Source organism: Martes martes (genome assembly GCF_963455335.1).
Source record: "Martes martes genome assembly, chromosome: 9".
In the NCBI taxonomy this organism is placed as follows: Eukaryota; Metazoa; Chordata; class Mammalia; order Carnivora; family Mustelidae; genus Martes; species Martes martes.
Window position 1 is genome coordinate 16,260,658 of NC_137896.1, and position 13,008 is coordinate 16,273,665.

General features: G+C 46.3%; 1 protein-coding gene across 8 annotated transcripts in view; it reads left to right on the plus strand.

The window, feature by feature from the left end:
• Positions 1-13,008, plus strand: part of PTPRT (protein tyrosine phosphatase receptor type T) — a gene marked incomplete at both ends in the record, with an annotated part of 1,058,076 nt that overhangs the window by 96,172 nt on the left and 948,896 nt on the right. The gene's annotated exons all lie outside the window — the stretch shown is intronic.

Genomic DNA, 13,008 nt, shown 5'->3' on the forward strand with positions numbered 1-13,008 from the left:
TTTAGGGTGATACAGTAAAACAAGTAAAAAGAACGTCCTAAGGATTGGAAAAGACAAATTGCCATTTTTCTTTTTTTTGCATATAATACCACTTATTTGAAGAAAAGGTAATTACCAGACCTACTACTAGTGGTGAGGAGTTTAGTAAGTTTGTCAGATAATATGAACATACAAATAAGAGGTCTTCCTCTGTACTAGAATAATAAATTAAGAATGCAATAGAAGAAATCATTCACAATAACAACTTCACAACATTTCCAAAGGTGGTGGGTCAAACACATCTCACCATTTGCATGGAAAGAAACCTTCTCGTTAGTATCTATTTAAAGGAAAAGAACAGAAGATGTGGGAATTTGTCCTCTTCTCTGTATTTTGAGAATTGGTTGGTTAGACATGCTACTGAACAGCATAGTTCACGGCTTCCCAAGTCTGCTGCGTTCATTAGAAACTTCTCCTAGCGTGAATAAAACCCTACTCTCTCTGCATTAATTGAATGATTACTTTGTGCCAGCCATTGGGGAAACAGGAATAAGGTTTGGATTTCTAGGGGCTCCCAGTTCAAGAGGTGAGGCAGGATACTCCTGTGGCTTAGCAGGATGGGTTCTAGACTCCCTGCGGTGGAGTGGGGGAGGGGAAGAAAAGGTGGCAGAAACCGGATATGGGCAGTTGTGCTTAAGAAGGGGCTCTTAATTTCTAGGGGAGGTCTGTGCAAAGCATACAGAAATGGCACAAAGTGAAAAATGGGCCCAGAACGGAAGCGCACAGCACTCTGCCGTGATGGAAATACGATGTGGGGGAAGCAGAGTGACATGTGTATTTATGTGTGTCTGGTGTGAGCAGCAGGATGGCGGGAGAGCCGCCAGCGAGAAGAGCAGCTTTCCTTCGATCATTTGGAAGCATAGTTTATTTCCCGATTGTTGGCTCTGCCTTTTCTCTGCCACTCAAACTTTATTGGGAAATGGATTCTCTTGCCAAAGGAGTGTGATTAATACTGCAACTGGTTGTGGGCTTAACAACAGATTGATGGTTATATTTTTAAAGGGGCAGCCTGCTTACGGTCTGTGTCGCCGGGGTACGTCGCGTTCATCATCCCTAAGTGGGAGAGGCCTGTGGAAGTTAGAGTTTCATTCCTTTTTCACGTGGTGTGTGTTGTTCACCGGCCACCTTGTTAGTTGTTTGATTCTGGGGAGTGAATGTGCTTGGAGCCAGAGCCATCATACCCAATTTGGGGTCTGTAGCAAATGTGCCGGAAATAATGCCGGCACAGTTTTCTGGGAGCTAGAAATGCAATGGGGATGTGAGCGACCGGGGCTGCCTGCCTGCCCGCCCAAGCTGGGCCTCGGTTCTGTCCTCCATCTTCACGGGTTTCCAGGCTCATTTACTCAGGGCCTCCAGAAAAGTCTGTTTCAGGGAGGCTGGCTCCCTGATTACGTCCCTGAGATGCTGGTGCTAAAACCAGGTGCTGTTCTTACTAATTGATAAAAACAGATACAACTAAAGTTTTCTAAAGTTTTTATCCATTTATCCATGTTTTTTTTTTTTTCCAGTAAGAATATTGAGCACTTGCAAGAAGGTTAATGTAAGCTAGAAAAGTGGCTTAGCCACGTAATTAGGTCAGAGGATGGGGGTTGAGCAGTGTGAGAAGAGGGCACAGTGAGGACCTGGGCGCAGAGGTCTCCTGCCTCCTATGTGTTCTCAACTGGGTAGGTTTTTCAGCCTGGGAAGAGCATGGACCCATCCACAGAGTCAGTAGGACGGGGAACCCTTCCGTGTACTTGGCCCTGGGCATGTACTTGGGAATGATCGGGAGAGGCCATTGGAGCAGGTGTGTTGTAGGTGGCAGTGCATGGGCTGAGCCTGGCCTCTTCTCCTAGAGTTGGTACTCAGACTTAGCGATGTCTTCTGGACCCTCTCTCAGCTTGAGCAAGGGGCTCCCTCTTGCACATTTAAGAGGTTTAGCCGAAGTGGGTATTGTAAGCAGTATCTGGGGCCTATCCATACCACCAGGTCCAAGTGACCTAGAGCATCCGTGTCGACAGCATATGGGGGCCTTGTGGCGCAGTGAGCAAGGACGTGGGCTCTGTCATTGCTCCCTGGGGTGAGCTTTGGCCTGAGCTGTGCAGCTGCTTTCCTGAATGACAAGTGGGGCAAACAGAAATGCCTGCCTTGTTGAGAAGATTGAGATAATGCATATATAGCATTTGGTACCGCTTCCCAGAGTAAGCATTTTGTACTGATGGATGGGATTGTTCTCATTATTTCTCCTTTTGTTCATTACCTAAATCTGTTTGATCCAGTCACACTGAACCTTACCATTAATTGAGCAGCTATGGAATCAGAAGGTGGGCTGGGCCTGGCTTACGTTGGCCCTCATAGATCTGTTTGTCATTCTGAATCTCAGCGCCCCCCTCCCCACCCACCCAGTGGCGCTCTAGCCTGTGTTTTCCAAGCAGGGGCTGATAGGATCTCACTTGACAGGATTTGGTAACACTTGGGAGGACCTGATGTCCCATCAGTGGGTGGGTGGGAAATCCAGCAGAGAGGTGCAGAGGGCCTGAGTGAGGGCCGTGGCTTGAAGAGGAGAAGAGAGGAAGGGATGGTGTTTAGAAATGCTTAGGAGGTGCGGTCATGGAGACTCAAGTGATGTGGGAGGTGAGGGAAAGGAGGAGTTAGAGCTGTCCCCAGGACCTGTACCTTGGGTGACCAGCCTGAGGGGACTCCCATCACGGAGTGGAGGGAGTACAGTGGGTAGAGGTGGTGGTGATGGGCGCCATGTATTTTGTCTCCTTTTCATCTCTTCCTGGGTGGGTTGCTCAGGAGTTCTGGGGCTGGGAATGTATTCCTTGGGATCCTTTTTGTGGGGGCGGGGCAGACCTGAGAAGACTTGAGGATATTTTTCCTCCTCTTTAATTAAGGACCACATATCTATAGTAAAAGGTCAGCTGAAGACCACACCAGAGTAAAAAGCAGGCTCATTGGCATTCTTTCCTGAGAGTGTTTTTGTTTCTGTTTAACTTAGTTTGTATTTAAAATCAAGAAAAATGAGATAAAATCCTATTAAATATGTCACATGGTAACATTTTAATTTCATGTTGTGCATAGTTTAGGAGACTTAACGGTGTCCCAGTTGAATCAGAGAATGTATGCTAGACTCCAGGACTTTTGGCACCGGACCCTAGAATCGCAAGGAAATTGGGAAGATAGGGGGTTTTCTTGGAAAAACAGGAGGGAAAGATGTGCATGGGGGGGGGGGGGGGAAGGCATTTACTAATTTGCCCACCCAGCAGGAGAAAGAATTCAGTTATGTTGTGACTATTAGGTTAAAAAAAAAACACCCCAATCTTATCCTTTTCCAATTGAAATAGTGAAAATTATTTTTAAATAGGGGGTTTATGTCCCCGACAGACAAGAATGTTTAGGAAATTTGCCGAAGGATCGATGAAATTCAGCCTCTGGTCAGAGGTTTTTCAGCTCTGTCATAGATGGGATTCTGCAGCTCTGGTGAGTGATAAAGGGGTTTCAACCCTTTGAGACCTGGGGACTCACATTTCCTGCTTTGAAAGTGAGCATTAAACTCTTCAGTACTGCTTTCTACAGACAAAGGTTTGCAGAATTCTGACTGTGCGCCCACCTGTTCCCATAGCCGTTTTGGTTCTGCACATTTATTTTTCTTCCACTTTCAAAGACGTGCTTTTTGCTGCAGATTTGACTTGCTACTGGGTGTTCCTTGTGTCCAGGCAGACTTAGCCCACCCCATGACTGTAGAGGAGTCAGGGGAATGGTCCAAGGTGCCTAACCAAAGTCAGGGAGGATCGATTCTGCTTTTCCCTCTGAATTAAGGTGTCCACGTGAGATCAGAATAATTTTCAGTTGGGCAGCACATTTTACCTGGGAGGCTGCAGGGCACAGCCACACAGGATCCCAGCTCCATCACAGATGCAAGAACCTGTGGGACAGAACCTGACAAATATTTATCAGAGCATAGCCTGCCTGCATAATGAATCTCAGAAGAAATGTGAACGGCCGTCCGGCTTCTGCATGTGCGCGTTGCCTTCCCAACATCTGGCTGCGTGTCTCGGCAGGAGAGCCCTCTTTGTGGTGCTAGATAGATCAGCAGAGATGGAGGGAGCCGTGTGCACTTGAAATGATGCCCTCCGAGGATACCTTCTAAAATGTGTGTTCTCGCAGCTTAGAGATGCTCACACTTTGGTGAGGAATCCCAGGAGGGCTCCTACTTCTTAAAACTTCCTTTTAATTAGACAGCGCTCTTATGATACTGATGCATCTCTGTAGTTTAGTGCTAAAAAGCAGGACTATGGCCTGGAGAAAAAACACTATTCATGGAGGGCTGGGTGTTTATCTTCTGCAGCCTTGCTGAGCTCTCCCCAGAGGCTCAGCCCTGGGAATGAGCCCGAGATAAAGCTCTGGGAGGGGGCGGGGTGGGATGTGTACTTTCAGAGTTGAAGTCAGCACATCCTTTCTGGAGAGCCTTGGCTCTGGGCAGCACCTTGGTAGCGAGGGCGTATCGCTTCCAAAATGTGGCAGGAGAGCAGAAGAAAAGGATGCTGATCTTTGATTTTCTAGGGGCTTTGACATCCTGGGGTCTGACCCGCGGCCCCACACACTTAGTCACCGGATGATGTAATTATATGGAAGCCTAGAATTTCAAGCTCCAGTTAGAAATCTAGTCCAGTCCTCTCATTTTACAGGTGAGGGACTAAGATCTGGAAAGTTCCAAGAGTGACTTCACTGCTATTCTGGAGGAGGAAAGAAAGAGGACTGACTTTAGGACCAGATCTAGGCTCTGCTTCTGAACAGATGTGTGACTTTGAGCAAGAACCTGTATAGAAGTTTGAACCAATGCACAGGCTTCCTGGTGTTCTGCCGGGGATGATGTGTGAGCGCGTGTCCGTGCGCCTTTCCTTCCTCCCGAGTCGAGTCGAATGATGAACATATGGAACTTGGGAAGGCCGGTGCACAGACTGCCAACGAGCAGGCCGGCTTCGTTTTCCCTGCTCTTAATGATTCAGATTGTTGGAGATCCAAAACACAGGGAAGCATATCTTTTCCTCTGAAAAAGAACATATGGTCGTTAAGAGATATTAGAAAAGTTTGTTTAGTTTTTGCTCTTATTTAACAGTCGAATATCAAGCAGTAGCTTAAGTGTGTGTTGATAGGTTTTTATTAAAGGGATTGGTTAAGTCGATTATTTTACAGTCCTCCACTATACAGTTTCTCAGCTCCCCCCCTCCTTTTTTTAATGATTGTCCCCTCAAGGAGTCTTTAGGACATCTTTTCCCCTAATTGCCATTACCCCATGAAATTTTAATACCCCAGATAAGCTGAATGTTTATACATCTGTGCTTTATACATAAAAAGAATAAGAGTCTGCACCCCCGTCCCTACCCAAGATCTGAGAGCCCCGTAGGGGTGAAGCCAGCCTCGCCAAGTTCTTATTCTCCCTGGAACAAGAGACCCATACAAACGGTTTTGAATAATACAGGGAAATGTTACACTAAGTGGAGGAAATGAGAGAAATGGACACAAAGTATTATCTACAGTATAATGTATCTTGTATATTCAACATTAAAAAATGGAAGTGTTTGCTATCACTAGGTAGTTCATTTTTTTCCCCCCATCATATTATTCTGCATTTCCCCTTGCTTTTTCTACAATGGACACGGCTTCTCTTTACAACAAGACAACTATTGTTTGCGAAGTAAGCAAGTGCTATTTGCTCCTGCCCTCTCTGTAGACTTGAAAGGACCTTCGTTTGTGGCAGAAAGGCTGCCTGAAACAGAAGGCAGTGGGCTGTTGCCTTTTTGAACACACAGATGGTCTTTTATTCCTCTTGACTTCTTCAAATCCGCTTCTGCCTTGATCTTATGGTAGGGGACCACACCTGGACCATTTTTTGAGCTTGGTGGAAACTTAAAAGGATGTGGGCTTAAGAAGATACAAATTCCAGAATTAAGTACTAATTAAGTTCTTGGACACAAATCACTTCACACACTCCACTTAGAGGATTTGTGTAATTGACTGAGGAAATAGTTTGAAGGGGAAGAGCATTTCTTTTCATTAGTGTTCAAATGAAGTGCAAATTATAGAACTTGGGCTCCATATTTCCTAAAGATAGAAGCTTTGGAGAAAGGAAGAAAAATTAGGAACGGAACTTAGTTTAAAATCAGAAACAAATGCAGTTTGGGTAAAAAAGTTTGGACAATTTTCTACATGGATAATTTGGGAGCAGCCAGCTAGTGCTGGGTTGGAAATGACTTCTTTTTTATTTCCAGAGCTCAGGTTTGCAGCCGAATTTTATTTTGTGTTTGTTTTATTTCATGTGCAGCTTGATAAAAATATGTCTCTCTAGGCTAGGGAGACTGCATGAGTATCTGAACCTTGTGTCAGAGGCCTGCAAACCTACTTGGAGGGATTAGATGTTAAGTGAGTAGAGATGGCTCAGGTGGACAGGATCAAATTACAGGGTTATTAATCTGCAGATTTCAGGATTGAGGATCACGACCAGGTGAATCCGCAGGTAATCTCTCTAGCATATTACATCCTTGCACGATGAAAGCCAGTGCATCACTATAATGTCTATGAGGTCATTATATTAATTCATTGCAGGGATTGTTTCTTGGGCTCTGAATTGCATGAATCTTGCTTCTGAGTCTCAGGAATGTTGGCCAATTTTAACAGAGTTGGCTCCGTTCATCTTAACTCTGTTGCAATAGATGAGGGCCAGCTGTGTGCCAGGCTGTAAGGACACAGAGATGAGAAAGGCAAGCCCTGCTCTTGGGGCGCTTACAGTCTGGAGAGCTGGAGCAGATGTCCAGACCAGTCCATGAGGACTGGGCCAGGATGCATGAGCTAGGCTGGGTGTAAACCAGGGGAACCCATGGGAACGGATTCGGTGGGGGCAGCAGTCCTTCTGCGTCAAGCTGATTGCTTCCCTATGGGAAAGAAGCACCTTCCAAGAGGAGCTAGAAAGAGAGGTTTGTTTGTTTGTTTGTTTGTTTGTTTTTTAATTAATGTGAACTTTCTTGTTATGGGTGGGTTCTCTGGAGGCAGAACTGGAATTGGGAGCCCGTGTGAAAGTATGTCATTCCACCGCAGGAGGACTTGGGTTGTGGTTCTCCAACTGAACCACACGTAACAGTTACCCCGGTGGCTGGCTTGTTGAAACAGAGCTCCCTGGGCTCTATTCCCAGTGTTTAGGAAATTCAGAAAGTCTGCACTGGGGCTTGAGATTGAAATATGGGACTGGGTTCCCAGGAGAAGCTCATGTCATCCGTGGTGTGGGGACCCATCTTTGAGAGGCACAGCTTTGAGGAGAAGGGAGAGAAAGGAAGTAGGACTGGCAGGGGAGGGGGCTAAGCAAGAATGTGGCCTTGGTTCAGGTCCAGGTTCAGCCCGAACCCAAAGGGTGGTCTGTAGCACGACCCCCTTTGCACCCCAACTGCACCACGTTGGCCCCACCTTGAGGCAAGGCAGGGAGGGCTTCTGTCCCTTGTACTCCCTTGTGTTCTTTAGTCACTGGCCACTGCTCTGTGCTGGAGACAGGTGGCCGTGGATTGGTGGAGGGCAGTTCTGTAGAGAGGACAGCAGCGAGTGACTTGCTGTGGGCAACGGTCACTTTCTGGGGCTGTCCACCGGCAGCAGTCACGACATCTTTCAGGTTTGAAGGGTTGGGAACAGGTTCACACACTAAAGCAAGAACAAAAACCACAAAGGAACTAGGTGGGGCCGTTAAAATCCATCTGTGGGCCGAATCTGGCTCAGAGGCTGCCTGTTTGTCACTTCTGAGCTACAGGTTTTGCTAAACCCTTCTCTGAGAAGGCCTATGCAGGGGTTTCTGGATTTCTTCCGAATAGCTACCTCGAGTTCACTCGGTGTGCTCGCCTTAGGAACCCCCAGGCCCATGGTGAGCTTGGGTCTTCAGAACGTTTTCCATGGCGATATAGGATGCTTTTTCCAACATATATTGTATAAATCACAGGGAGGCTGTCCAGAGTCTCCCATTCTGGAGTAACCATTATGCAAGCTGTCATACATGACTAACCCATTATTACGGCCCCAGAAAAGCTGAGGGACTCCCACCTCATTTCTGGGGGAGCCCATTTCACACCTGAATAGCTCTTATTTTAAAAAGTCAGCCCGATACTCATTACACACTTGCCTTTGCTAAAAGACATCCTACTGCTTTTTGCTAAGCATCCCCCTCCCCCCGCAACCAAGTCCCTTCCTTGTCATACCAGAAATAATGCTTGCTCCTCCATGGTGCTTACCTCTTTAGTTAATATTATAAAGGAGAGATCAAGGTTGAATAAATAGAATGTGGCTATATTATTTATTATAGCCTTTTTGGATTCCCACTTAAGGTAATAATGGTACTCAAATTCATGCTGATTCTAAGGAATCGGTATGCTATTATACACCAAATGTCATCATTTTGAAGTTGATGTAATATCGTAGAGGATTTATTGCAGCAAATAGAAATAGAGCACTGGCCAGTCGGTAGCCACTGGTTCCACCATGACTGTTCTGTATACCAGCTGCAGTGACTTGTTCACAGAGGGGCTCAGGGCACGTCGAGCATGACTCTACCTTGGGAGTGAGCTGAGCTTTGGACTTGGGGCCATGGTTGGGGACAAGTATGTGTTGGAGGCTGGGAATGACAGAGGGCCAGGGAGGACAGAGCTCCCAGCTTTGGAGTCTTATTTCCTTTGGGTGCTGAGCTGCTTAGTCCCCATTTATTCTGTGCATGGCCCCACGTATCTAGCAACCTCAGATGCTCAGAGGACAAGTCAAGAACCAGGAGGTAGATTTTGAACTCTGCTGCTACCTACAACTCCAGCGACTTTGCTCTAGTCCCTCCGTAATTCCTTCTCTCCTGTCTTCTTCCTGATCTTCTGCCCATCTCTTATTTCATATTCTTTCTGGCTGTACTTAATCTCCCTGCCCTGTAAAACTAGGGATTCCCCATTGTTCATGCCTATTCTTTCTCCTCTCGTCTCTCATGGCAATACCACCGCCTTAAGGACCAATCTTGCAACTCTGTGGCCTTGATCTTCCTCTTAAATCCCAGTTCAGGATCAAAAACTTCCCGTTATTATTCCCCCCAGGTGTCCCACAGGTGGACAAAATGAACGGGTGGCAAACTGAGTGCCGTCTTTCCTAATTTGATTTTTCTCCTTTACTTTAAATTTTTGTTGATGGTGGCGTCCTCCCCCAGATACCCAGGAGTAGTCCAAGGACTTCCCTTTTTGTAAGGAGTGCTAGGTTCTTTCCTGAAGGTGTATCTCAGATGCTGTCACTCCCCTGTTCCAAAATCCCCGGAGACTGACTCCTTGAAAAATGATACAATTTTTGAGTTGTAAAAAAAATTTGTTGGGCGCCTGGGTGGCTCAGTGGGTTAAAGCCTCTGCCTTCGGCTCAGGTCATGATCTCAGGGTCCTGGGATCGAGCCCCGCACCGGGCTCTCTGCTCGGTGGGGAGCCTACTTCCTCCTCTCTTTGTCTGCCTCTCCTCCTACTTATGATCTCTCTCTCTCAGTCAAATAGATAAATAAAATCTTAAAAAAAAATTGTTGAGGTGAAAATCACACAACCTAAAATAACCGTATTAAAGGAAGCCTTCCAGTATTTAGTACAGTCACAGCGCTCTACAACCACCACCTCTGTCTAGTTCCAGAACCTTTTCAGCACCCTGGAAGGAAATGCTGTTCCCATTAAGCAGGTTCTCCCAACTCTTCCCTTCCCCCAGCCCCTGGCAACCACCATTCTCTCTTGTCACCGAGAATTTGCCTCTTCTGGATATGTCATATAAATGGAACAGTGTCTGCTGCTTTTATTTAGCACAATGTGTTTGAAGTTCCCCTGTGTTGTAGCATGTATCAATCAGTACTCGATTTCCTTCTATGGTGGAGTAACACTCCTTTGTATGTATATGCTACAATTTGTGTATCTGTGCATCCTTGGATGGACATTTGGGCTGGCTCCACGTTTTGGCTGTTGTAACTAGTACTACTATGAACACGTCTGTATGAGTCTTTGAGCAGAGACTGATTATTGCTGGACAGCTCAATTTTATGGCTTAAAAAAATATTTCTCTAGAGGACCAGATTAGTAAATATTTTAGGTTTTCCAGACCACAGGGTGTCTGTCGCAACTCTGAACCATGTCACTGTAGCACAAGTGTAGCCGTAGGAACTGTGGAAACAAATGGGGTTGGCTGTGTTCCAATAAAACTTTATAAAAAGATATGACGGGCCAGATTTGGCCCATGGGTCGCAGTTTTCTGACCTCTGCTGTAGAACCAAACGAAACTCCTCTCCCTAGAGTTCAGCATCTTTCCCGATGGTGCCTCTCTCCCTGACCTGCCCCTGCTCATCGCCATGTCCCACAATGACATGGGGTAGAGGTGACCACAGGCGGGGTGAGGAGAGCGGGTGGTGGAAATTGGGGCTGTGTGGGTGAAGAAGAAAGAGGGAAGTATGATTTGGTTGGAGTAGGAAGGAGAGAAGCCCAAAATAACCCTGGGGGACAAACTCTGATCTCACAGCCCCTATGCGCTTGAATGCGAGGTTGATAAATTCTTACACATTGTGCTCGTCTGCCATCCTTCTTCAGGCAAATCTTGGGCTTCCAAACTCTCTCAGATTTAGGCAACAGTGTGGACATATTCCCACACCATTGTTAGGGGAACACTTATCATTGGAAGACTTTCATGGAGCCTCTGCAGTGCTCTGGGGTTAATCTCGTTTTAAAAGACGGAAGGAAAGAAGTTCATTGTCTGAACATACCCTCTCAAAGAGTTGTAATTCACAGAGCTTGCCGAGAAGTGCTCCTGCAGGTGACAGGAAGGCCTCCGGGGACAAATAAAGAAACATTTATGGATGAAAACTGAGCTGAGTCCTTCTTGCATGAGCAGGAAGCCATCTGGGTGACACAGACTGTGGTGGGTATGTGAATGCCTTCGTCCTTGTGCCTCACACACGCACCTGCCATTTGCACATTTATGTAATTTTGGAAGGAGAGACTTGAGAAGAACAAAATGCCAGAATGGGAAACACGCTTTCCAGAAATCTTTTGTCTGAGAGAATACTCTGACTCATAGCTGTTTTCTTTAAGGCCCACACTTGGGCAGATAGAGGGATACCCACGTGATGTGGTGGACCAGGAGCGATAGAATCAGGGAACAGGGCTCTAGTCCTGGCTTTCCTGCTGGCTGCATGTGCAGCTTGCAAATTGTCATCACTCTCTGGACAGCTCTGCTGCCCCCATCTGTCAAGTGAGAGGTCTCCTACTCTGAGCCCTTTGGCCACCCATGGAAGTATGAGTCTGCTTGTCCCAATCAGCATGAATCTAGGAGGCAACACAAGCTTTTTCCTTCCTTAGGACCTTCCTGGGCCATCCCTTGCACACACAAATCTCCCATCTCAGGTACTTTGCTCCCAACTTGCGTGAGTTCCCACCTCACCTTGGCCTTAGGCTGGTATACATTATCCTGGTTTATTGTGCAAAGGTTAACATTTCTCTTCTGCATAGTTCTAGGAGGTTTGATTTTTCGACCAACAGATCTTTGAATCCAGTCATTGAAAGCTGAGCAGCATGCTTCTGGGAGACATTCTCTGTCCCCACTAGGGGACATAGACCACTGTGTGATCACCAAAATCCATTTCTCCTTTCCTTCTGAGCCATAGTGAGAATACATTCCTGGACCTTCTTGTCAGATATAGGTATATACTGATTTCTGGTCAGTGGAATGGAGGTGACTATGGTGATGTGTGTGTATTTACCACTTTACGATGTGGCCTGTAAGTCGCTATCGCACGTGTTTTTATTCCCTTCTCTTAACTGTAGAAGACTGTGGGGCTGTGGGGTTTGGTGGAACTATAGGAAACGGGATCCATAAATCTGCGTTGGACTGTTGCATGAATGCATAGACAATGTTCATGGTTTCAAGCCATCAGAGTGTTGAAATTATTTGGTATACCAGCTAGCCTATGCGCCTTGTGCACCTACTCTGTGTGATACAGAAGGGAAAGGCATGGTTTTTCCCTTTGGAGATGCTTCCAGTCTAGAGTGTAGCTCTTCAGAAGCATGGTATAGAGAAGAGAAAGTTTTGGCCATGGGCGGAAGGATCTTCTTCAACAGTGGGTACAAGTCATGTCAGCATGAGAGGAAAGGGCACATCTGGAGACTGGAGGGGCCAGGACAATATATGCTAGCTTTCAGAACCATGACTGAGTCTAGAAATAACCTCTTCTATTTTCTCAACTGAGCTCTGGGATTTTCCTGCCTATTGGACCTTGACACTTCCCATTAACCTTTTCTTTGGGAGACAGTGGAAAAAGCTGTATTGAGAACCTCATGATAAGCAGGTGGTGGGTAATTGAAGTGTTACCAGCAGCAGCTAGAGACGTGTGGGCTTCCTGTTTGACACTAGCTTGTTCCTGTCAGCTCTTAACTTCTGGAAGATGTACTTGAACTTGATGGTTGTGGGAAGGAAGGGATGAGGACGCCCGTCAACAGTTCACAGCTTAAAGCAGGAGCTCTCAGGCTGACATACGGTGGGTTTTGATCGAGAAGTATTTATCCTGCATAAGCTAGATGTTGGCATCCCTTGGTTGCTTTTCTAGCTGGAATCATTTAATGGAGGTTTTGAGGGGGTAACTATATAGAAGGAAGGTCTTTTAGGACAGGTGAACTCTTATACCAAACGGTCTCAACATTTCGGAGTCTGAATACAGTAACAGTTTGTTTCCTTCACCACGCCCAGTGTGGGTGACAGAGGAGCTGTGTTCCACAGTCATTCAGGTACATAGCTGTGCCTCACTGCCCAACTGTAAGGGGTCCTGGGAAGTGTGGTCTCATTGTGTGCCCAGGAAAAGGAAGAAATGATGTGGGATGAACAGATAGCAATCTCTGCCCTAGAAGGGAAGTCATTTTTAAGAAAATTTGTTTGGGCCTTTTAAAATGCTGTTATTCATGATAAGATACCGGG